At 50.0% G+C, this 25,450-nt stretch overlaps 1 non-coding gene across 1 annotated transcript; it reads right to left on the bottom strand.

Annotated features, from left to right (window-relative positions):
* Window positions 1-8,073: 8,073 nt before the first annotated feature.
* LOC144156375 (U1 spliceosomal RNA) lies at window positions 8,074-8,237 on the bottom strand. Its single transcript, XR_013319765.1, has one exon. It is a non-coding gene; the product is annotated as a U1 spliceosomal RNA (small nuclear RNA).
* Between the last annotated feature and the right edge of the window lie 17,213 nt (window positions 8,238-25,450).

The following is a 25,450-nucleotide window of genomic DNA, read 5'->3' as shown; positions in this document are numbered from 1 at the left end:
ATCAGTGCATCTTTGATTGTAACTTGATGATCTGGTGTGGTGCTCGGGGGTCGACCACGCGTTCTGGCGCGGAGGAACAAGTGAGCAGACTTTTGGGGAGCACAAGTTAAGCCGCGATGTGTGAGATACTGGAGGGTGAGGTCGATAGCTTGTTGTAAGGAATCTTGTTGGTAGCCTGGCGAGCCTTTGTTTATCCAAAGTGTCATATCGTCCACGTAAAAGGCGTGGCGTAAATCCGGTATTGTGGAAAGTTGCTTAGATAGTTCAAAGAGGGCGAGATTGAATAGCAAGGGGCAAATGACCAACCCTTGGGGAGTCCCTTTGGCTGGTGTCTTGAAAGTAGGGGATTTGTATGGGCCAAGGAGGATAGTTGCAGTTCGGTCAGTAATAAAGGCGCGCACGTAGTCAAAGGTTCGAGGACCGCATTGCGTGTGAAGGAGCCCTTGTAATATGGCGTCGTGTGTCACGTTGTCAAATGCGCCCTGAACGTCTAGGGTGAGGATGGTGCTTGGGTAAGTCTTGCTAAGGTTGTCGATAATTTGCTCTTTTAGTTGAATGAGCACGTCTTGAGTAGACAAGTGATTTCTGAAACCAAACATGGTATGGGGAAAAATCTTTTGTTTCGAGGTAGGAAGTAAGCCGGGAATGCACCATGTGTTCGAAAAGTTTTCCCAGGCACGATGTTAGAGAAATGGGTCGCAGATTGGGGGAGGGGGGGGGGGGTAACAGGCTTGTGCGGTTTGGGAATTGGGGTTATGTCTGCGTGACGCCATTGAGGGGGCAAGGTGGTGGGGGAAAAGAGTGAGAAGGGATTCTTGGGTTTCATCGTCGAGGTTTCGAATGAGCTTGTTGGTAATGCCATCCATACCCGGGGTGGTACTGCGAGTGAGGCGTCCCTGGGCTTGTTGGAGTTCAACGTGGGTGAATGGGGCATCAAGGGCTTAGTTTGGCAGACCCGTGTAGCTGGTGGCCGGAGGGGGTGGGTGCGTGACTGGGTGGCTGAACAGGTGATCTCTGATCAAATGTAGGAGTTATCAGGGAGGCCGGTCACTGTTATGCATGAGTCTATTAATTCGGTGGTTGGTGGCTGTTCGAGTAGGTTTTTCGCCGATTAGTTTCCGGAGAATGTGCCAGGTGCGCTTGGTGCTGAGAGTTCCTCTCAGCTCGTCGCAAAAGTAGTGCCAGTTTTGTGTGTGCAATGTTTGAGCGTACTGGGTCACTTGTAAAGTGATTGCCGCAAGACGTTTCTTGAGGGTGCGGTTATGCTTTTGTCGTTCCCACCGTTTGACTAGCCCTCGGCGGGCTGCCCAGAGATGGAGCAAATGGGCGTCGGCGGCAGGATTCTTGTCGGTGAGGGGAATTGTTTCGGTATGCTTCTAGACGAGATTTTCTAGGGTCGATGTCCACTCTTCTAGGTTTTCGGTGATGGAAGGAAGGGCGGTGGGATCCTTGCGGAATGCGGGTCAAATAGTGATCTTTGGGAAACCAATTTTCGGGTTGTGTGGAATTGAGGTATCACGATTTGAATGAGGTAGGGGTCACTTCTGACTCCCGAGGGTGTCTGGAGTCCTTTGCCAAGTCAAATGCCCCTACGTTGGCTCCGAATGTGAGGTCTGGGGAAGTGTCGCGTGATACACTGTTCCCTAGTCTGGTTGGAGTGGCCAGGTCATTGTAAAGAACGAGGGCGTGATGCTCGGTGGCGTGGAGGAGGGCTGTTCCGTGGAGGAGGGCTGTTCCCTTTTTTGTAGCCTGGGAGTTTCCCCAAGAGTAGTGAGGTGCGTTAAAATCGCCGAGCAGAAAGAAAGGATTTTGATGCGCTGTACGCTTGGCGTCGTGCACGAGGGTGTCGATTGCTTGCAGAAAACTGAGAGGTGGGCTGTATACATTTAGAACAAAAACGCTGGGTTCGTTTCGCCGAGTTGGAAGAATTTCGACAAATGTGTAGACGATGGGGGAAGTTAGGCTTATGTTCTTGGGCGGTGAGGTGCTGGGCCACTAGTATTGCAGTGCGGTGTTAGGGATCTTGGTGTAGGCCGCGTACCCACGAATTTCAGGGGCAGGCGTGTCGGTTTCCTGGAGGGCGATGATATCGGGAGGGGCAGAGGTGATGTAGAATCCCAATTGAGCTTTTTTGTTGTTTAAGGATCAGCAATTCCATTGATAGATGTTCAGGGCCGGGGAGTTAGACATCGTCGTCGGGGAGGGCAGTGGCTAGGGCAATAGGATCGTGCGTATTGGATGGTTGGAGTTTGGCTGTCTTGTATTCCGAGATGGGAAAGGAAGAGTTGCTAGCGAGGGCTTTCTTAATGTTTGTGATGCGGGCAGTAAGCACTTCGCTCATCTTCTGAATAAAAGTCAGGGATGTTGTGATGATCGATTGGGAGTCTTTATAGTTTTATTGGGAGTTTTTATAGATGATCGATTGGGAGTTTTTATATTATAGTTTTTATATATAGGAGGTTTTATAGTCACTGATCGCCTCTTCCAGGCGTTGGTCGATGAGGGGGATTATTCGTGTTGGTATGTTCTCTTCAAGGATGACCGCAGCATGCTCGGCTTGCAAAGTCTGTGTTGGGAGAGTTGTGGGTGGGTTAGTGCATAAGGAAGGGCTTTGAATAGCAGCTACAGCTGCCGCCAATGAATTGAGGCGTTCGCTGAGGGCTGCTTGTTGTTGCTGGATGTTTTGAAGGACTTCATGAAGGTTGGGAGAGAGGGAGACTTGTTGAGGTGTTTCCGATGGGCTGGTTGCTTTGGGTTGGAGGAGGGAGGAGTCATGAGTAACGGGAGTTTGTTGAGAAGTTGTCGGGGGGGGGGGGGGGGGGCTAGTGAGTAAGGGTGGGAGAGAGGGGGAAGTCATGAGCAGTGGGAGTTTGCGCTACGATGTTGGACCAGCTCACCTTGCTGAGGCCGGGCGCGGTGCTAGAGGGCGTCTTGTATTGGCGGGTGTTCTGGCGGGCAGTCTTCGTCGTTTCAGCGGGAGGTGGTGAGATGACCCGTTTCGGGCAGAGTCTGGGCAGGACGCGTTTCGGGCAATCCTGGTGGTGGGATGTGTTTGTTGGCATAGCATGCACGTAGAAGGGCTTGCATTAATGCTAGTTGGTATTCCATAACGTTCATCTTAATCGCATAAAATCACACAGACACAGAAGACAAGGAATCACACAGACACAGAAGACAAGGACAAGCGCTCGTCCTTGTCTTCTGTGTCCGTGTGATTTTATGCGCTTAAGATGAACGTTCCCCACGTAGGTTTACAGTCGTGCTGGGGGATTGGGTTGGCGACGTGGCAGCGGGGGCACTTCGGTGAGTCCGGGTGGGGGCGATGTCTTGACGATGTCCGACGTCACCACAGAGTTGACAAACCTGGGCGATGCGGCGGTAGGGTCGGCAGCGGTGAAGTACACAGCCCACTCGAACGTAGTAGGGCACCCGAGTGCCGTTAAACGTCTGGAGGGCAGATGTGGTGCGACCCCCGAGCCGAGCGTGCAGGAGGAGCGGGTGGTTGGCTTCTCGGAAGTTCTTGTAGGTCGTCCTGGGTGATGTCATCTTCCAGACCGTGGATGACGTCACGGAAGGTGTTGGGTGGTGGTTTCATGTACGGTGCAAGCTCGTAGTTGGCACTGCCGAGGTTAATCGCCGTTATTTTGCTTAGACGAATTGCCATCTGGGCATTGGCTGTACTTGCCACCAAGAGGTTGCGATCCTGTTGAGCTTCCGCGATGACTTCGTTGAGAAACTGCGTTCTCGAAATGGCACTTGCTTCAGCAAGACTGGCAGCAAGGGTGCGGGGAGCCCAGGCAGCTATATTGAGACCGGATCGTGGTCGATAAATGATTATGTAGTGGTTGGCCAGGAGGCGTGGCGGCGGCGTTACGCGCGTCGTTGTAGTTGTTTCCGTGCCTGCCAGTGAATGGCGATGCGGCTGCTTGGCGTCAGGCAGTTTGTGTCGGGCAGCGAGCACCGTCTCCCAAGGATTATCGGGGGGAATGGTGTGGTCACTTAGCTCGTCGAATTCCATGTTGACCGTGGTTGGTGCCGGCTGATGGGATGTCGACGGGTCACCCTGGCCCGGCGCTGTAGCGGTGGATGCCATGGCAGGAACGACGGTGTCGCTAGTCCTGGAGTGAGCAAGAAAACAGCTCCGACGTGGCGTCGGCGGCCGGGCTATCCAGCTACGGAGGGGACGCGGCAAGGAAAGAAAGCGCCTCGACCGGCAACCGCTTCAGAAGCACTGGATATGGCAGCACGCACACTCGTCTAGGCGCTTCAAAGACAGCAGCTGGCGCTACGTTGCGTCGCCGCCGGGCGGGAAGTTGCGGTGAGAGCAATGTCATGGTGGCACGGAGGAATCGCTCTCGCTGGAAGACTTGTGCAGCCAAGGACGACTGTACGGCTATGTGCAATAAAAAGACTTTGTTAATAAGGATTTCTTATTTGTTATTAAAATACTCGTAATTAAAATAGTTGTTTCAAAACAGGCCTTCCTTGCTTTGCACTCACGTTTTTCTTTTGAGGCGTTCGTCGAACGAAGCGTTCATTCGGAGTTGAAACAACTGATCTGCTGTAAAGGGAGCGACTCCAGAATAAGCTACTTTTCGCGTGACCCTCAGATTTATCATGCTGGTCGATCTTATCTATCGCTTTCTTGCAGCGGCTATAAATCATGGGTCAACATTGCTCTTTGATATATTACTTCTTGGTGTAACAAGAAAGCAAAAGGCAGCACGTTTCACTGGAACTTATTCAAGCCGGCAAAACTTGTGGTGACGCCAACCCCTCCCCTCGGATGACAGAGGCGCTGATGACGCTCTTCTCCTTGATGGGGCGAGGATGATCTTTGGGCGCCACCGTCCTCTTCCTACAGGCGACTCGGACGCGCGCGCGAGCGATCTGGGTAGACGACCATTAGACGGCGAAGCACTCAGTACGTCATGCATATCGCACTGCCACTCTTGGGCTAAGGTGCATTGGCCGTTGATCCCAACATGCGTAGGGGCACGGCACCTGCAATTCTGCTTTGCGCGTGACTTTTTTGTGTTATTTAGTTATCTAGGAGGTCCGAAGAGTCTTGGGCTTCTCCGTCTCTTGTCGCGTCGACCCCTGCCTACGCTGTGACGACTCGGGCCGTTAAAAGGACACTGAAGTGATTTGTAAACGTCGTGGGATTACTTGCGTAAACATATATCTGGAGTCCCTAGGACATGTTTGGAGCGCTCTGGGTGCGTTTACGGGACTTTCTTGATTAGAAAATTGAATTAGGAATTGCGGTTCTCCTCTCTGCATCCTCCTTGTCGATTTCTTCTGACGCTTACTCTAGCAGGCTTGGCTTGACTGTGGCTACTGTGCGGCTCGCCGACCCTCCGACAGAGTCAGTCGGCCGGCCGCTGGCGGGTCGTCGCCAAGACAAAATTTATGGTCGGAAGAATAAGACTTTACTTTGTTAGATTATGGGCTGTACCGAGCTAAGTAAAGTCAATGAAGTCAAAGTAGCTGCACACAAACGAACATCTGAGGCTTCTGTGGAACTGCAAGCTGCATATGTCAGAGCGACTGGTGCGTTGGTGGAAAATCTAAGGCCAATGAAAGCTGGTAGGAGTGTCAGCGTAGTTAATATAAATAACAGGGAATCAAAATCAACCTTAACATTTATTGTAAAGTGTAAAACCAAGGTACGGGAAGCACTCTTTGCTAAGGGCGAACTAGCACCATGGTCAGCCGCACGACCACACATCTTCGAACGCTTTTACTGCCTAAGGCGCGCAGTCGCTTGAAATTAGTAGATATTTGGGGGCGCTTACTGCACAAGCGTTATTCAAGAAATAGTCATAGAAGCTGCTGCGAAAGTTGAAACTAAAAAAACAACCTATATTGGCGTTCCTGGTCCTAGCACCTTGAGCCAGCTCACAGTGCGAGGACCAGGAGCTCCTCACCGCTCGCGCCCGGGCTGGTGCTGTGCTTGCTCGCGGCTGTCTGGACTAAGAAAGCCACCCAGTCTTTAAAAAATCCTATACGATATACACTTCATACTTTATCTCCCCCAACCCCCATGGGATTATGGTGGAGCCCTTTTTTAAACCCTGTTCCTTTAAGTTCCACGCGGGAGTATTACCCGTTCAAACTTTGATGATCGAAAAATGTTTGTTCGTTGGGCCCTGACTATTTGCTTTGTAAGAATCCAGAGACAGTAGAGGACGCGTACATAGGCTGTTGGGACGGGGTGCTCCTTTGGAATTTTCTGCAGAGAACACTAAAAAAGGATTTCCCCTTGAATAGCCGTTGAACCAGGTTCTTGATCGTTGAAAATGATGGCGGCGTCCCGTATGATCTTCTGATGTTGCAGGGCCTGCGTAGGATATAAAAATATTGTCGCCTGCTTCTCTAAATACTGGTCGCCACTGGTCGTCGAGAACAAAGCCAACCATCGGGACTCTTGACCGCAAATCTTTCGTTCCGATGCTTCGGCCAAACGCTGTCGGCACCACCTGCTTAACTGCAGCCTGGCGCTTTCAGAACGCCTGTCCGAGCGTACCCAGAAATGAATTTCCCAGAAAGCTCCACAACAACTTCTCGCAGCAGCAACATCAGATAAATTTAGACCGCAGCCACTTTATTGTGCTGCCGGCGCCGTAAAATGCTTTCGTATTAATGAGAGCTAATCGATGCTTAGATGCTTTTCTTTTTTTTTCTGAGGCACAGGTCCGCGCCATGGAACGGGATGCAGCTCATAGGGATTTGGAAGCCGCCTCAGGCGGCGGACAAAGCCGGAGCCTGCTCCCTTGCTCAATAAGGTCTTTAAAGCTTTAGCTGCAAAGAAGCTTTGTGGCTTCTAATCCGCTGTACTCCTTGGCTGTCTCAAACCACAACATTCGCCACAGTCTGAACACGGAGCTACCATATACTCTGAACACTATAGGTCAACCCCCGCCCTCAGAACCGATATCTCCCCGCCCTGTTTCCTACACAGTACACAGGTATACATGTCCACACTGCCCCGAATAAGAAACTCACTACTGCATACTAGTCGCATACCAACACACACAAACACCACCCGCTTTCTGCAGCGCACTAAAATTACACCAAAGCAGTTGGTGGAGCTGCTGAACAGCTCAGCCATTGCTATCCAGCGTATAGTGGTGGACAGGGCCCATTTTTCCAGCGAGCATCAAGGCATCCTATGCTAAGGACACCTTTTACTGAGAGAGTGCCCAAAGATTGCGCTTTCTGTTACAATAAGGTTTAATCAATCAATCAATCAATCAATCAATCAATCAATCAATCAATCAATCAATCAATCAATCAATCAATCAATCAATCAATCAATCAATCAATCAATCAATCAATCAATCAATCAATCAATTAAAATTCGTGAATCCGATAATATTTACCGGCATGGCTTGGTTTAGAGAGCACTGAAGAGTGCGAGAAACGGCAAGTGCAAAGAAAATATTGATGAAGATTTTAGTGGGGAGAATAGTGACGCGGAGAGTGTGGGAAAGATGCAAAGACATACAGAACTCGTGTCAAGAATGTTCGAATGGAGTGGAATACGAAAAAAAAAGCAGAAATTCTGAGAATTTTAAATTAATGCATAAGTCGTTCTTCTATATCCCTATCGCCTTTGAAGTCGGGTTTGTTACTACCCACATGCATTACTGACAAGACATTTTTTCAGGCACCATATAAGCAGGGTGGTAACATAGTTGAAAGGCCCTTAGGCCTTTGATACCTCCATAAGACCCAATTTATCCCTATAAAGCGCTTATAATGAACCCCTTTGAAATCGGCTTCGCTACTATTTCCAGACGCTTTGTTGGGAAGACATTTTTTCTGGTGCAGTATAGGAGGTTTTATAGAAACCCACGAAGGCCCTAGGGCCATACAATGAACGCCTCCATAAAAAACTATAAATCTCTACGGACCGCTATATCCACACCCCCTTTGAGTCGGTTTTACTCTTTACACAAAGGTTTACTCGCTGAGTCCACACAGAAATTTTCTAGCATTTGGAAAGCTCCCATGGAAATTACACCATTAAGTGTGTACATTGCGTTCTGATTTTGGCTTTGATATGGTGGGGGGACGGCGCGAACGCCTGTCCCCCAGTACCAAAAATTGCATGCTCCACCAACCCCCGTTTGGGATTGTGGTAAGGCTCAGCCGACCGCAGTGCAATGGAAGGCCTCGCCTCAGGGAGCCAGCATTCGTGATCGCTGACACTCCCAGCACCAAGTAAGTATGCAGGCTCGGTGCTCGCGCTCCGCGCCCCCTCTACAAGGCCTGCGGTTGGGGACCGCTGGCTGTGCGCGAAAGTTCACACATTTCTTCGGCACGGGGGATTTCTGATCCGAACTGGCAAGCCTGTTCGGATAGAAGGCTCAAGTTGCACGAACGGTTTATTCCGGAATTTTGAGCGCATTAGCAGATCTTTCTGCACATTTGTGCTTTACATCTGCTCAGAATCAAGCGGGCTTCAAAACAAAGGTGCATTCATCACCGTGACTGCTTCGATTCCGCCACGTGGCGCGTGCCAGCACTTCCTATTCTGAAGCCATGGGCTCGTGCTCCCGAGCGCCGCTTCACATAACGATCGTGGCCGTTCCATAGAAGCCGCTGCCATGGATTGGCCGTGGTACGACGCATTATTGTAGCAGTCTAAAAAATTTCGTGGGTCTACATTTCCCCCTCTAATGAGCAGTTGCTACCTTCTAGGAGTTAAGAACCAATAAGTATGCCCAACACACAATTTCGCTTAAAATTTAATTTGCCTTTTGACAAGACGCAGTTACTAAATAGGGAAAGTTTGCTTTGAGTGACACCACAGCCCAGGCTAATCTTTCGAGTCAGATCATGTTTTGGACCTTGAAATCGGTCTAGGTTTGACTGATCACAATAATTGGTAATTTCTCCGCTTTGTAGTGAAGCTGATTGAAGGGCGTAATTGGGACTGTGGGGGCAAGCAGATACCATGTTTCTTTTTTGTCCATTCTGTCCCTTACACCGTCTCTTCTTATACATTTTTATGGGCTTTGCTTTTGTTGTGGTGTTCATTGAAGCGGCTACCGATGGCGTTTATTGCAGCAAATAAAATTAAGCAGGTTAATAGCAGGGATATGGTCATTGCGACGTTACATTGGCTGTATCGTAGCTACTAGCCACCTACGAAAAGTTTTCAGACGTAAAAAAAGAAACGCCAGATCAACAATAAAAAACGCCGCATGATCATGTCGCGATGTGGTTTCCAGCTCAAGATGCGGCGATAAAACGCTACAGGGCTCTCTATACGGGGCACGCGAGAGCCTCTTCAGGCAGCGGCCTCTTTCTGGCAAAACAGTCTATTTTAGAGTAGGAAAGGAGCCCCCGCATGAACGCTAAATTTCGGAATATGCCTGCCATTACTCGGAGAGAGAAGGTGAGAGAAACATTTTGTAGGCTGGTGAGCAGGAGGATGTTGTTAGGTCTTCACTCAGTGTGAGGCATCCTTAGTCCAAGATGCCTTGTTGCGGGGTGGCTGTCCGGGCCTGCTCCACCAGTTGTCGCTGGTCCGAGAGTTCGGCGGTGGTCAGCTGCCACTCCTCATAAATCTGATTGGGATTAGGGGTAGGACTACTGGTTCATTGGCGCTCCCCTACCAGGTGGTACACAAGCCCCAGCAACCGGATTGAGGTTACAGGTGGAGGGCTATTGGGTGGGGTGTTATGGGAATATAAATTGATTTGTAGGTGCTGGAAAGTGGTTCCTTCGTCGCGGGTTATTAGGGGCGAAGCTCCTCTTGCTCGGGCCCTGTCCCGTCCCTCGTTGCTGCTGTATCCGGCGCATTAATGATGATTGTGGCAGGATCCCCCTAGGGATTGGCCAACCCAAGATTGGCCGAAGAGGTCAAAACGTTAAACGTGTTCGTTGCTACCCAACAAGGAGGAGAGGAAGAAGAAGAGGTTGTCGTTCGTCGCCTGCGAGCTCAAGACACGTATCGGGGGTACGCGACACAAGACGGTCTGCAGAAGGCGACTGCCAAGTTGGCTAAAATGTCACACACCGAATTCGCCAACTTACCCATGGAGATTCTCATCGTCCCAAACAAGCCCTACATAATCACCACAAACATTGACGTCGTCGACGGGCTTGTCAACGGAGCGGTGGTAAGCTTGACGTGTGGAGTCTTTATATGATGTGCGGCCGAATGTTTCACGGTTTTACCGATAAGAATTTTAGCTTCGCCCCTCTCATCATAATTCACTTCGTGGAAAGGAGGAGGAGGAGGAGAGAAAAGTTTATTGGAGCGGAAAGTGCTATTGTGGGTGGCCTTCCTAGTCCGGATAGCCGCGAGTCGTGGCAGCTGCTCTTGCCCGAGACACGAGGTTAACCTGCGTCTCTAGCAGGCAGCTGGTCAGCTCGCACTCCCACTGCTCCAGGGAGGGGGAAGGGATGGGATTTGGGTGGTAGGGGCAAGCCCAGACAAGGTGGTATGTGGTGTTGGGGGTTTTACAGGATGGGCATTCGTAGGGATACATGGTTGGTGATATGTTGTGTAGAATTGTTGTGTTGTAGTATGTCTGGGTTTGTAGTCGTCGCCAAAGGCGTGCGTCGTTGATGTTGAGAGATGGGTGAGGAGGAGGGTAGACGAGGCGATTTCGACGGTAGTGGTACAAGATGTCTGTGTAACGACTCGGGACTGGGGGGTGAATGAGGGATTCCGGTGGGTCTTCTTTGCCTTCAGGGAATTCCCGGGTAGTTAATTCGCGGGCAGCGGCATGTGCCGCCTCATTCCCTGGAAGGTTGGCGTGGCCTGGTGTCCACACGACGTAGATGGAGGGCACCTTGTGTATGCGTCGTAGTATGTTGAGGGCTTGAGGCGAGATACATCCTTTTTGATAGTGGCGGCATGCTTCCTGGGAGTCTGTGATGATGACAATGTAATCTGTCGTGGCTGTGGTTGCGGCTAGAGCTATGGCAGTTTCTTCTGCTGTCGTGGAGGTGGTAGTGGATAGCGTGGCGGACGTCAGGAGGGTTTCCTGGGTGTTGAGGGCTACAAGGGCGTGAGCTTGGCGGTTATGATATGCAGCTGCGTCGGTGTATCTGGTGTCGGGGTCCTTCGAATAGCGTCTCTGGAGATAGCGGACTCGCGCTGCTCGTCGGCCTTTGTTGTAAAAGGGATGCATATGGCGTGGAATAGGGGCTACTTTGATGTTGGCACGGATGTCGGGAGGGATACGGGTGGGTGCTTCTGCCGGAGTTATGACGTGGCGGCCAAGTGTCGCAAGAAGGGTGCGGCCTGTAGGTGTTAGAGACAATCGCGTGAGTTGGTTGGCTTGTTGGGCTTCCAGTATTTCTGACAGTGTATTATGCAGGCCGAGTTTAAGGAGGTGTCCAGTCGGCGTGAAGGACGGAAGTCCGAGGGCTATTTTATATGACTTAAGTATCAGGGCGTCAAGTTTGGAATGCTCTTTTGGTTTCAACTGAACATAAGGTGTCCCGTATGCTATGCGGCTTATCAGCAGTGCTTGGACGATACAGCACGTGTCTTGTTCCTTTAGGCCATGGCGCTGGGTGCAGATGCGTCGAATTAAATGAGTCAGTTGCGTAGTCGTTTGGTGTAATTGTGGTAGAAGTGCTGCCCCCGATCCATCTGTGTGAAAGGGGACTCCTAGAATTCGGAGGGTTTGGACTTGTGGTACGGGAGCAGTGGAGATGGTCACGGTTGGGTCCGGCGCAGGTTTTGGGGGTCGACCCCGTGTTCTAGTCCGGAGTTAGAGAAGGGCGGATTTGTTAGGGGTGCAGGTGAGTCCTCGTTGCTTCAAGTATTCGAGCGTGTCGTTGATAGCTTGTTGGAGGTTGTCTTGCTGTTGTCCAGAGGAGCGGGTTGTCGTCCACATCGTTAGGTCATCGGCGTACAAGGCATGGTGCAGGTCAGGAATGTTGGAGAGTTTGGCTGGCAGTTCAAAAAGGGCGATATTAAATAGCAGATGGGAGATTACAGATCCTTGTGGTGTTCCTTTTGCGGGAGTGCGAAAAGTGTCAGAATGGATTGGTCCGAGACGTATGGTGGCTGTCCGGTTTGTGAGAAAAGCGCGAACATAGTTGTAAATTGCCTGTTCACAGTTGGTTGCGTGAAGCCCCTGAAGAATGGCTCTATGTGTAACGTTGTCAAAGGCGCCTTGCACATCAAGGGTAAGTATGCAGCTGGGCTGTGTTTTGCTGAGGTTATCAATTACTTGCTCTTTTAGTTGGAGAAGGACGTCATGAATAGATAGGTGGTTGCGGAAACCAAACATGGTGTGGGGATACAGGTCGTTGTCCTCCAGATACGCAGTCAGGCGGTAGTGTACCATGTGCTCTAAAAGCTTACCGACGCACGACGTCAACGAAATAGGGCGGAGGTTGTCAGGAGTTGTCGGTTTGTGTGGCTTGGGTATAAGAGTTATTTCTGAATGCTTCCACTGGGGCGGAAGGGTTCCTGCTTCCCAGTGCTTGTTGTAGAGTGCGAGGAGAGAGGTGAGGGCCTGATTCTCGAGGTTGCGCAGGATCTTGTTTGTAATCTTGTCTTTGCCAGGCGTTGTGTTTCTCGTGAGACGGGCGAGCGCTTGTTCCAGTTCCTGAATTGTGAAGGGGGCGTCGAGGTTCGGATTTGGAAGCCCCAGGTATGTGGGGGGTGCAGGGGGAAGAGACTGGGAAGATGGACCAAAAAGTTTTTCGCGGACCTCCTCTAAGAGCTGTTGCGGTGGATGCTTGTAGTTGTGGATAAGCCGTCGAAGTTGCTGCTGTGTAGCTGTTTGGGTCGGTTTGGAGCCCAGGAGTGTGCGAAGTATGCACTCATTCTGTGATAAACTAGGAGGCACACTAACTTCGTGGAGATGGCGGGATTTTTTTGTGAATGGGGTGGTGGGTAGATACGGCGGGTGTTTTACTCAAAACGCGAAGTTTTTTTACAATAAGGGATGAATCGTGTGGCAGCTACATCCCGATAATGTTGCATATCGCATCGCACGAGAGCATTTTCGTCAGAGTGTCCCTGAATGTCCCTGTAACAAAGACAACGGCGCTAATCCACGTCTTCATTAATGAGGTCATTGATAATGTAAAAGATATTAAGAGCGTGAAAGATATCCCTGTTTGGGTATTTTTGGAAATTTTTCAGTATTCATAAATTTCATCGTCCAGCAGGGGTCAGACGATTATAAGGCGTAAAACATATTGGCGAGTTTTTCAGTTATGTGATGCGCACCTATTTCACGGGCACCTAGCATAAGGATTGGACGCGTTTATTTACCATAATCTAAGAGAGTTTGAGATGCTCAAAAATGTGTTTGAGAGGCTCTTTAATGGTCGCGAAAAAAAGAATAGGACAAGAGTCTTTGGAAATCACCTAGCAGGCTTATCTGAGGCCGCAGCAGTTACGCAAGAGGTGGGGGAAGTAGTGATGAGAATAATGGTACGCCAATCACATTGTTACGCTATGTGCATGTGCGTGTCAATGTATGAGAAAGAGGGAGAGAGAAGAGAGATACATTCGTTATATTGGAAGATTAAGGACATAGAGAAGTCGACCAGCGTCTCCATTAGTCGGAAGAAGATTGGGAAAAATTTACACCATCTTCCCGCGAGGGGAACCATGGGGTAGATGCGACGCATCGGGGGTTGTCGTTGCGTTTCCGTTATGTTAGAAATGTCAGCGTGTGGATTGCTGTTGTTGTGTATCCTATTTACGCAGCATGTTCACCCCCGATGCGTCGCATCTACCCCATGGTTCCCCTCGCGGGAAGATGGTGTAAATTTTTAACCGAGCGCAAGCTGCGCGCTAACGCACAGCTGGCACGGCGACGGGAGCGAGCGCAGCTGAGCGCAAGCTCCGCGCTGACCGCGCTGACGAACAGATGGCGCTGCGGTGAGAGCGGCAGAGCGCGCAGCTGCCGCGGCGAGGAGAATGGGGGAGGGATGTGGACTACGCCGCGACAACGCGGAACAAGGCGAGTTAAAGAGATGCGTTGCATCTAAAAAGAACGTGGAGGAGGATGACAGCGATGGAGAAGATGAGGGAGAGACGAGGGTATGAATCCGTTCACCAACACGGGGCCTGAGCTACAATCTAGCTGCCAAACCACTGCTTCGCAAAAGCATCAGCACATCGTTGAATGGCTTGTGTGCCCGCGGCGAATTCGGTTGGTGGTCCAGCAGGACGTTTTCGGACATACCCCATGGAATAAACGGTCCAATGACATGTGTGGTTAATTTCTTTCGCGGGTTCGCGTATTATGGAAATGTGCAGATCACATGTGGAATGGTCACTGGAACACAGCTGTTATCGATGGGTGACGACCACGCCGAGCCCGCAGTCGGTGAAACAGCGTTGCGTGGCTTCGATGAGTAGCAGGGGGTAACATAACCGACAATCAGGGCCAATCCGATGGTGCCTTCTATGGATATGGACAGGGTGAGTACAGTTTCTCATTGTGGCGCTGCGGGAAATAGTGAAGAGGAGAGGAGACGTGTGCCGTATTGCTAAGGGCAGGAGTGCAATTACGTACAAGCTGGCGCCTTTGCCTCCGCGTCAGCCCAATAAATACGACCTTGTTGCAGCGAAAAACAGCATAGTGCCATCACATCCACAGAATATGCGAAATATGGTTCTTGTGTCTGAACAGCATACTAATTCCCTGATGAACGTACGACCAGGCCTGTCAGTGTCCCAAGCCAGCGGTGCACTACCAACGGCTCTGAATTACCAATGCGGCACTACCAACATTGAAGTCACCCACAATAACCATTCGTGCGTCGTCTTGTTGTCAGACCCATTCAAAATCGGTTTTCAGGATGTTCTAAATATGTGTTTTGAAATGCAATGTTGGTGGTGGTGCTAACAGAAACATTTATGGATATGTTTCGTGCGAGTGATCTCTCAGCCTAGGGGTCCATGCGACGATCGGGCGGCCTTCGCTGTGGACGCCAAAAGTTACCGTGCGTGAGTTTTGGAGTTCGCACAAAAAGTGAGATCCCGGAAAAAGTGTTGGCCAATACACCTCTGGAAGTATGTGCTATGGCCCCTGTTAAGATCAATGGTAGGTAGCCTTGACATTGAGCCGATTGACGTGCCCAAGAAACTCACGTGAATCTGAGTGGACCTGGTAACATGATTACGCCTCAAGCATAACGTTAGGAGTAACCTCAGGCAATACGGGGAAATAACTGGTCTATGCCCTCTGCAGTTGTGTGCTGTTCTTTGGGTGTGTAACGCTGTGTTAGTTATGTACACATGCGGACGCTGAGAAAAACTGGCAGCATCTTCACTCCGTAGATGATGGAGAGGGTGCGGAGTACGGCGACTCTAAATGACATCCAAGTTGCATCCTTGTGACATCCGATTTGCGCCCCGACCGTCATTCGATTGGAGCCGTGAGTTGCACCCTGATTATTCCCAAAATGAAACTGCAACTCACGGCTCATATCGAATTTCGCTTGATGGTGGTGTGCGCACGGATGGACGCGGACGGACATTGGGAGGTCCTAACGTACTCCGCACCATCACAGGCGAGGGAGTAAGCTGTTTAACTCTCGGGTACTAACTCACGGTCATAGCCCAATGGGTAAGACGACTGACACTAATTCTGTCTGGTCTACCAGACACGGGCTAGAATCCTGCTGGTGCCTGTGTGATTTTTTGTGATTGTAAATGCTATGCGCACGGACGCCGACGGACATTGTGCGGTCCTAAGGTACTCCGCACCTAAAAATCTGACCACGGTCACTAGGTGCATGACAACACACTTGCTAGAAGCATTTACTGAAGTTTTTACACAAAATTGGGCTTTATGTCTTCTTATGAGTCTGCCCTCCCACAAGACCACTTTTAATGCTTTCCTTACAGTCTTTGACTGTCCTATCCCCGTCGTTCCCCTTATTTTGCCACCTCCTTTTATATCCCTTCCTCTACGGATCCTTTTATATGCCGCATGGAAAAATAACAAAGCAAACTAAAAACACGACATGCTATCAGACTCACTATAAAAGTGAGTTCCTCAGAGAGGGAATGGTAAGGTAAATATCCTGTAAGAGGCACAGACGCGATATTTTGCTGCGAAAGTGATATTGTAGGCAGGTTTATAATTTATTTTTTGTGACTAACGCCTCACATCGGGAGTAATTGAACGAAGTAAAGCGCTCGGAATGATTTCAAATTAATTTAAGGCTCATGCTATGCAAGCTTACGCAGTTGTATAACTTTCTAGCGGTGTATGCATAGTGATTAATCGCAATAGCGCCCCACAGAGGTGCATGCAGATGACGATCTCTGGTGGGACACCCCATCTGCGAAACAAGAAATTGGGAAATTTCAAGGGCTTGAAAGCAACCACAATGCATTGATGTTATCTTGGTAGTACCGACCAACTTTGGAACTCGCTTTCCGGTCGCTTGATCATAATATCAGTTGTGCTAGTACTCGTCGTACACGCCTTTTCCACGACAGGTTAATGCAAAATTAGTAAGTATTACAGGCGCACTAATGTTTTAATGTTTTAATGCGCACTAATGTTTGATAAAACATTACTAATGTTTTAGGAACATTACAAATGCGCACATAAATCACGGGCGATTACGCAATTTTGCAGAGAACTCGGGAGGTTACGATGGCGTAAAATTCGAACATAAGATGGTTTTAAGTAAGGCCTGAGTACGTTTTAGTAAAAAGAAGAAAGGGTATAATAGCTTGAGGTGGTTGAAGTAGTCAATTTCCAAGCTATTAATGGACCGGAAAGCACGCTTTCGAGCTTACCAATACTGCCGTCCCGTTAGAGCATTTTATACATCTCGAGGATAGGGCATTTTAAAAATCATCGAGTATCGGGAAGGTTCGAGCTGTCGAAGGGTGTCACGCCTGAACGAGTGGGCATCCGCCCCAGTGAGGAAACGAACTCGCGTTTCGACTTCTCAGCTGACTGGGCGGCATAGCTCAGACAGCCACGTAGCAGCGGCCTTGATATCTGAATCACTCACGGGCTGGCTTTCCGGACGTGAAGAAACCCGGGTCGCATTTACACGGCGCCCGCGAAGCGAGACGAGCCTTGCGTTCTCTGCGGAGCGTTTTCCGGCAGATCCCATGAGAAGTGTCCCCACTTGTACGCCGGCGCCTAATCCGTTCTTGAGTTTTTATTTCGTATTCAGAACTCGGGGCATGTCAGTGTATTCACGATGAAGGTTTAGAAAGGCAGTGATTACAGCAAAAAGAAAATATACGATCAACTTTTTTAACGCAAGACATTAAGTGAATGAGATGGAAAAATGAACCTTCCGACCCAGCAGGCTTGCCCAACGTCACTAGTTTATTCTAGTAACGTTGGGCTTGCCAGCAGGCAAACAAGCGAGAGGCTGGCATAGAGCGCATTCCGGGGAATCGAGGGAGGGCTTCAATTCGCCGGTTGCACTTATTAACGGCACTGAGGTGCCACCAAACACATTGTGTGACAAAGCATTTCCTTTGGATGAGCACTTGCACAGCCCCAAAAAAGAAGCCATGTTCAACTACGGTTTGTGAAAGACAGGAATAACTGTAAAGATTTCTTTTGAGTGTCAGCACGCACGATTCGGTTTTATAAGTAAGAAAATGGAATGTCGCCCGGCATATGACTAACAGGCTATCAAAGGCGTGTGCATCATGAGCAGTGTGTGCGAGTCCCTGGAGGACAAAGTGGATCAAAGTGGATCTAAGTGGACAAAGCGTTGATCGGATTCGCAACGAACTGGCCCTTTTAGTCGTACCACTAAGAAGCCAATCATAGCTCCCCCTTGTCTGTACAACATGTCGTCGTGGAGCGGGATCGCAAAGCGTTAGACAACATCGGCGCCATGATGAACTCTACTCGCAACTGAACGGGCGATTTCTGATCTCTGACACGACTGATCAACATGGTCCAACTGTTTACGCTGTTTCGCAGTAGTCTAAACTATCGTTCTGCTAGCCGGTATTTTTTCTCAAGCTTGCTGACGTCTGTCTCACATAGCCTCGAATGTAAGTTACGTGAGCGTGAACTTCCCGCCCTGACGAGATAAACAACGGAAAGCTTAGAATTGGAATTTCCTACCTCAAAACGTTTATCGAAGGAACTTCGAGTAGTCGTAAATTAACCTCAACTCGTCTTTCACTCTTTAAGCGTAAAAACAACGAACGAGAAGCTGGCACACAGCGCGTCGCCGAGTCCCACCATCACGCAGTTCAATCAATTTGTTGCCATATGAACAATGCTGTTAACGTTGTTTCGTCAATTCGATACGCTCCCCTATGGCGCACTGCGGAGGTGTTCAACAGTAAGTTGGCGGTTAAATCTCTGGCAAGATTAGATTTTATCAAAACAAACCGGGATGATGGGCTACTAGACGAAGCGGCTTTTACGCCGTAGTTTTCCATCGCGAGCGCTTTTTCGGTTTGTTGTCGAGGGGGGAAACGTTCGACCCAGCGGCCGCAAGTTGGAGTCAGACGCAGGTTAACTTTTTTTTTTCTTTTTTAACATGAAAGTGTTTTATGCCGAGGTACAGCAAGACCTCCCCGACGTCATATCTATCACGGAAATCACACCACCAGAAAAAGTTACATTGACGCGGAGGCTATAGGATTGGAGCCTACGGTCACTGTGGCCGCACCGGGAGGTGTGAAACGCTCTGCCAACTGGGCTATGAAATCTTTTGAAGTGCAGAGCTGGAGCAGAGCTCGCCTTGTCGTCGTAGCTCGCTGGCCATGGACCCAAGTAGAGCCACACGGCATTCCGTCGTCGCGCGCAACCCAGAGGCTTCAAAAGCCAAGCGGTTTATGTAGTCACGAGCGTTCGAAACTCGTTAACTGCTGGCGCTTGTCATACATCTCCCTGTTGTTTAGCGCAAAGAAAACTGTAGGCGCATTTGAGGCAAAATATACGTAACTAACCGGCATAGCCCGCGTTTATTTAGTTAGGAACGCTCGTTGCGTTGGTTTTTCCGAGCGAAAAAAAAATGGCAGTGCAACGCCGGTTATCCGCCACCTGTGCTGCTGGTGTGATGGCCCCGGGCACGGTGGAGGAATAACTTACTCCTCCACCGTAGCCCCGTGTAAGAAAACTGTTGCATTAAGGCAGAAAGGCAACGACGCCGACTGGCGAATGACGCTCCCCTGACTGGTTTGGTGCGACTAGAGACACGCCAGCGGGAAGCGGAACGCGTTCACGCATTCACGGTCCGATTGCTACGAACTCTGCTTCTCGCGTTCCGCAAGCTGAGCTAGTCGCAACGAAAGCGTCTGCCGTACACGACGTGGAGCAGGACCGAAGTGATCGCACCTGTGCCGAAGCGACCCGCCAGCAGGACGTCGCTCGCCAAGCACACCCACAAAACCGCTGCCGACCCGCAAATCATGCTCATTTCACTGTAGCGGACCGTGACTTCACCAAACGATGCGCTGACAACCCGTTCGGTTTCGTTCGCACGGTTTGCGAGCGCCTGGGGTTTCAATAGGATTTCCGCAATGTTCCGGTGCGTGTAATCTAGTGTGTAATGTTGATGCGTCTAACGGTGGCATACTGCCGAAATATAAATAGTGATGTGCGAGTTGATATAGATGCACAATAAACATTCAACTGTTCCTGTGAAGGCACATTTCACTGTCGAGCTTTGCCGATTCCCATGAAAGCGGGATCAACCACATTTTTTTGTTTGGTGGTTTCTGCAGTTTGATACTAAAAAAGAAAGATTTCGAAGAGAATTCGGCAAAATAACGTGAACCTAAGCCGTGAAACTGAGTACAAACAGGCCGTAGGTCCGAGTTCTGCTACAATGATTGCAGACAACTGAAGCAGTCGCGCCGCCGGTCACGTGAATAGATAACTGTTCATGGCAACCAATAGGATACATCATTTATAAAATATCGGGTTCACAGCTGTACAAAATATTATACACAGAGAGCGTTTAACTCTCGAATGTTCTTAACGTGACGTCACGGCTAGTTGGGCTGCCGACTGAAGATATCGTATGGTCGCTTGCGATGAGCCTTAAAACGAGCATTTCAAATGCGTCTCCTAAATTCGAGAACTAATGATATTTGGGATTTATGTTCTTAAAGCGTTGCTCAAGCAGACGAAATTAAGCAAAGGAAATGATTTTTTAAGCATCATGTCTAATAAATAGGCGCATCGCCAACTTGCTGTTTACGCCTGCGTCTACGAGGACTCAACACTGGTGGAGCTAATGCTGGGGTCCTTCTCAGGCACCACCACAGACAGGCCGCGTCTCGTTGACACCCCGGTGCACCGGGGCAGTCGACGCTGGCTCGATGTCTCTCTGGAATCCCCGGGCCTTCCTGAATTTCCGGGCCTATCAAGCTCCCATTATGGCCACGTCCCAGCTGACGTTTTACCAGCCTCGCAGCCCGGATACGCTCCTCGAAGATGTATTCGAGGGTTTTGAGGACTGGATTACGCGCTTCGAACGAGTTGCCAGTTTTAACAAGTGGGAAAATTCTCAGAAATTACGGAATAATTCACGTCGGATGACAGCGCATATACTTGGTGCGGAAACCACGAGGCCACATTGACGACCTGAACCTACCTCCGCCAGCAGCTGCAGGAAACGTTTTCCAGCAGGGATTGTCGTGACCAGGCGCTGGGTTTGCTGGATTCGCGAATCCGGAAGCTAAACGAAACGAGAGTGTCACAGGTGTGCCGAGGACGTGGGGCCGCGCCTTTTTCGCCGCGCTGATCCCGCCATGTCTGAAGCAAAGAAAATCAGCTACCTGATGCACGGCATCGGAGCAGCTGTTTGCCGGCCTTGTACGAAACCCACCGCACACCGTGCAAGAGTTTATGGAGGAGGCCTCCGCTATAGACCGGGCTGTGCAAAAGCGATCCGGCAATGCTTCCGAGAACGCTGTAAGCTTGCCGAGGGGCGACAGCTATTTGCGAGCACTGATAAAGTAGGTTTTGCGCGAAGAGTTAGGCAAACTTGGAATTGCGATTACACAGCCGGTGCCCTCTCTGGCCAGGATTGTGCGTGAGGATACACCAAGCATTTTCGCCTCCCGACCTCCCGTTCAAGAGCTCCCTCCAAGCTACGCTGCAGCAACGCGCCAGCAGCCCTCATTTCGGTCGACTGTCCCATCCCGTCGGCCGCACCCGTCTGTGCAGTCGTAGCCCATGCCGGAAATTGTCATTACCACGTACCCTGTTCGCAACACGGGTTTGTGGCGCACAGCTGACCGGCGGCTGCTGTGATATCTGTGCTGTGAACGTGTCCATGCTTACAGACGGCGCCAATGCCGCGATATTGGGCTCCGTGGCTTCTCTCCGGCTGCTCCTCGTCTTCGGCTTGGCCAGCGGCCTACCGAAATCGCCGACTACCTCACCGCACGCAAAACCACGTCACCCACTCGTCGATCGCGATTACCTTATCTGCAGTGCACGTCCCGCCGACCTGTCACGCCCTCGAGGTGGTGCCGAAGTCCGCTTTTCCAGCCCTAGGCGCGGAAACTAGACGAATCAGTATCGCGAGGCAAGGTTGCTGATAGCAGAAGTTCGGAACACCCTCAACAGCCTCTGACGTCAACCCGCCGAATTGCGACGACGATTCGGTGAGAACAAAGCACCGATGGAGTACTTCCGCACTGGGAACACACACACCGACAAAGACTCTAAATGCAGACGAAGTTGCTAGTGCTGCGCCCAGGGTTTTACCAACGACGGGCATGAGGTGATCGCTTTTCTCGACACAGGCGCAGATTATTCCATCGTGAGCCAAAAATTTGTCGAGAGCTTGTACCAGGTAAAGACCCACCTTTTGACACTAGCCGGAAAATGCACGGCTAGGGTTCGCCTAGGAGGCACTGACTTTGTGCGCACTTCGTCGTTCTGCCTTGGTGCTGCGAAGGCCTAATCTTGGATACGAATTTCTTGCGTAAATACGACGCCGTTAGAGACATCGGTGAGCGCCTGGGAGCTTAATGACGAATAGCTAACGAAAAAACCGGGATTAACCACCACACTTATCTAAAAACGCCTGCATACGTATCGAAAAGGATACACTAGCAAAATGATCAGGGAAATTTTTTGCCGCACCTCACTTAAATGGTCTTTTTTTTCTTCCTTTCACAAATGGCGATTGGGACAGGCTGCCGGACAACGTCTTTTGTCCATGTGGTGTCAGATTTGACACCGTTATAAAGCGTTATCTGCGTGGTCACGATGGTAACATGGAACGCTGCATAACTTGAATTGCCGTGCACTTGTTCCGGTTTTTTGTTATATCTTATATTACTGTTGCGTAGTGCTGCTTCTTCATTGATTTCATGACTCCTGTGGCTGATTTTATACCATGTTTCGTTTTTTTCCCTTTCGCCTTTTTCTCTCTTCTTTCTCTATTTTACTGCGAAGCAGTATACCTCTGACTAGCCAAGGAAATTTTCGTGGTCGCGTCAGCAGAAAACTTCCAGGCTACTACTGGCTGCACAGACATACATCCCAGGCTACTACTGGCTACTGGCTACACCTCGGCTACACAATAAGCTGCTGGCACCGCCAGGGATCGAACCTGCCCCCACGAAAAGAAGAGGAGCGAGAGCCCGACGGATTGCCGACTAAGCTACGCCCAGACGTGCGGAAGTTGACGCCAAAGACGCGCGTGTCGACCTCCTCCCCACCCTTCATAGGACGCTAAAAGTGGCCGCCACAAAAGGCGCGTCGCGCGTCCCAAATTGCGCAGTAAGGTTCCGGCACGTGCAACATGAAAGCAAGCAAAAAAAAAAAAAAAAGAAGAAGAGTACTCCTGCGGGCGTGCAGCCAGGGAGCACGCGGACTCTGCGAAGGCGGGAGGTTTGAATTGCACTCTATAAATTCCTGTTTAATTCATCAAGAGAGGAGGGATACAGGGAGGCGAAAAGCGTGATGGGTAGTGGATGCCACGTGTGTGAATTGAAGTGACCGCGCAGCGGTAATTGTTGTGGGTGTTGTTTGCAGCTTCGCAGCCCAACCACCTTCACAGCGTGGATTGAAGCCAATTGTTCTCCACCTCAGACTGGCAACTTTACCTGCGGAAATTCAAGGCAGAGAGTCGCACGAGGATTCACGATACCACCCCGGTGGGAGTACTGGGCCAGCTCAAGACGCTCACATGCTCGGGGGAGGTGGTAGCTAATAATATTTACGCTAACACGGCCCTAACCCCTCATGTACTGCATAAATGGACCCACGGAGCCAGCTCGCACATCCAACGCTGCCCGTATTGTGACGAGAAGTGCATCCCTAACCTGTATCATTTGATATGGCACTGTGCGCACTTCAAGACAGGTCGCGAGCCACTATTGGACCTCGGTTCTCCACCCGGAGATGAAGAAGCGCATCTGCAACGCGTTCGAGAAGACCCCTCAGTGCTTGAGAAAGTAACTGAATACGCACTAACCAGTGGTCTCTTCAAGTTGGTGTAATAACCTGGACCGAAACCCACAAAAATCGTCGCACCTATCTCTTCACGATTTTTGCGAACTATATGTTCATGGACTTTAAAATGCTATCCACCATTTCAAGTGATTGAACCTTGAACATTGTTCTTTTTTCGATTATTCCCTCCCTTCCTTCGTGCCCCTCTCCTTCCCCAGCAGGGCATTCATGCCCCCTCTGATAATAAAGGCATTCCTCCTCCTCCTCTATCTCATTTTCTTTGTCTTCGCTGTACAGTGCTCTTGGCTACAGTCCTTCAAGACATGTCTTAGCTTTTTCTTAGCACTTAAACAACTTTATTTGTCATACTAGAATGCTTGTATTTTTATGCTTGTAATATTTTGGCCTCAGTGCGAGATTTATAGTTCTATTTTTGGACTGGATACAGTCTTAGATGTCTCCCCCTGAATAATTGCCTCGGGGGAAATGCACTAACATAAATAAATAAATAAATAAATAAATAAATAAATAAATAAATAAATAAATAAATAAATAAATAAATAAATAAATAAATAAATAAATAAATAAATAAATAAATAAATAAATAAATAAATAAATAAATAAATAAATAAATAAATAATAACCTACCTCCAGTGCAGTACCGCGCAGCGACGTGTGCCACTGGTTGCTGCCGATGACGACGTAAGCGTGCAACAATCATTGTGTGCGTTTGTCGCAGTAGCGTGCGACGGTCCTTGCACCGCCCTTCCTTGACACCGGCTTTGCCATTGCGAGGGGCCGGGTGCGCCTGTCCGGCGGCCGCGGCAATGTTCTGCTCACCGATTTCGCCTATGAACGCCAGCAAAACCCCAAAGTGACAGCCGTAGCTTTGTTTGAAGGTATTGACGACACAAAAGGCTGTTTTCTGCTCCAAACTGGGACCACCACAGCGGCGAGCGCTGAACTCGCAAGTTAGCTCCAACCTGTCGTCGGAAAAGCACCGAGTGCTCCTCGACTTACTGAAGCACTATGAGGGCTGCTTTAAAGGCAGAGCATTTCTTTAACTCACATGTAGCGTCCGCCGTCCGTCCGCAACAGCTCAGCGCGCAGGTGCGCCCTCTCCCCCACTCCTCCTCTCCCGCATCATGCTACCCTCCTCGCTCTCAATCCTCGCTCTCAACAACAGGTCCGCACCCCTCCCCCTACACTATATAAAAAGAAATAACAGTTACCGGCGCCTGGTTTCGATCCCACGATCCTGCGGGCGGAACGCAAGGTACATGGTGCTCTACCCACTGCGCCACAAAGCCGACACAGAATAAAAGGCTACGAACGCGCCTTATATCCTTGACTCATTCAAACTACGTCAAGAAGCTGCTGATACAACGCATTCACTACCTGTGGGCGGAACGCGAGGTACATGGTGCTCTTCCCACTGCGCCACAAAACCGACACAGAATCAAATGCTACGAACGCGCCTTATATCCTTGACTCATTGAAACTACGTCGTCAGCGGCGTGCGTTGGCGACTCAGCGGCGTGCTAGCGGCGTGATAGCTGCGTGGTGTACACGTGATAGCACCAACCCCCCAAACAATAAACAGTAACGCAATACACCCACCCCCTATGCGACGCATTTACTCGAGTCCCCCTCGCGGGGAGATGGGCCCATTTTTCGTCGACTTGAGGTGAGGCCCACGCGAACACAGTACAAGCTTGTTTTATTCAAAAGATTTGGTGTTTTATAGTGCACCCAGCGCTTGTCCGGCAGCAAACGAGGCTTTATTCACTAAGAAAGTATTCAATTTAAGTTTAAATTTTAATGCTGCCGCCAAATCCTGTGTTTCGTGAGGTAATTTGCGATGACGTCATGAAAGCAGGTCTTGAAGGGAATGCGAACGCGGCACTAGGAATTCAGGGAACCACAGAGCCTTGTTTACCGTCGGTCCTCCCAGATGGCGCCATCATACCGTGGCTGACCTTTGCCCGGCTTTGTTTTTGACAGTATTTGTGCCTGGCTTGTTTTTATTGCGGTATAAAGTACTCGTGTTGTGAAACACGGGGTATACTCGACAA

Source organism: Haemaphysalis longicornis, unplaced genomic scaffold (genome assembly GCF_048455015.1).
Source record: "Haemaphysalis longicornis isolate Haplotype H1 unplaced genomic scaffold, Haemaphysalis longicornis Haplotype H1 scaffold_1, whole genome shotgun sequence".
Classification (NCBI taxonomy): Eukaryota; Metazoa; Arthropoda; class Arachnida; order Ixodida; family Ixodidae; genus Haemaphysalis; species Haemaphysalis longicornis.
The sequence above is the reverse complement of the archived record's forward strand: the minus strand, read 5'-3'. Positions and strand labels throughout refer to the sequence as shown.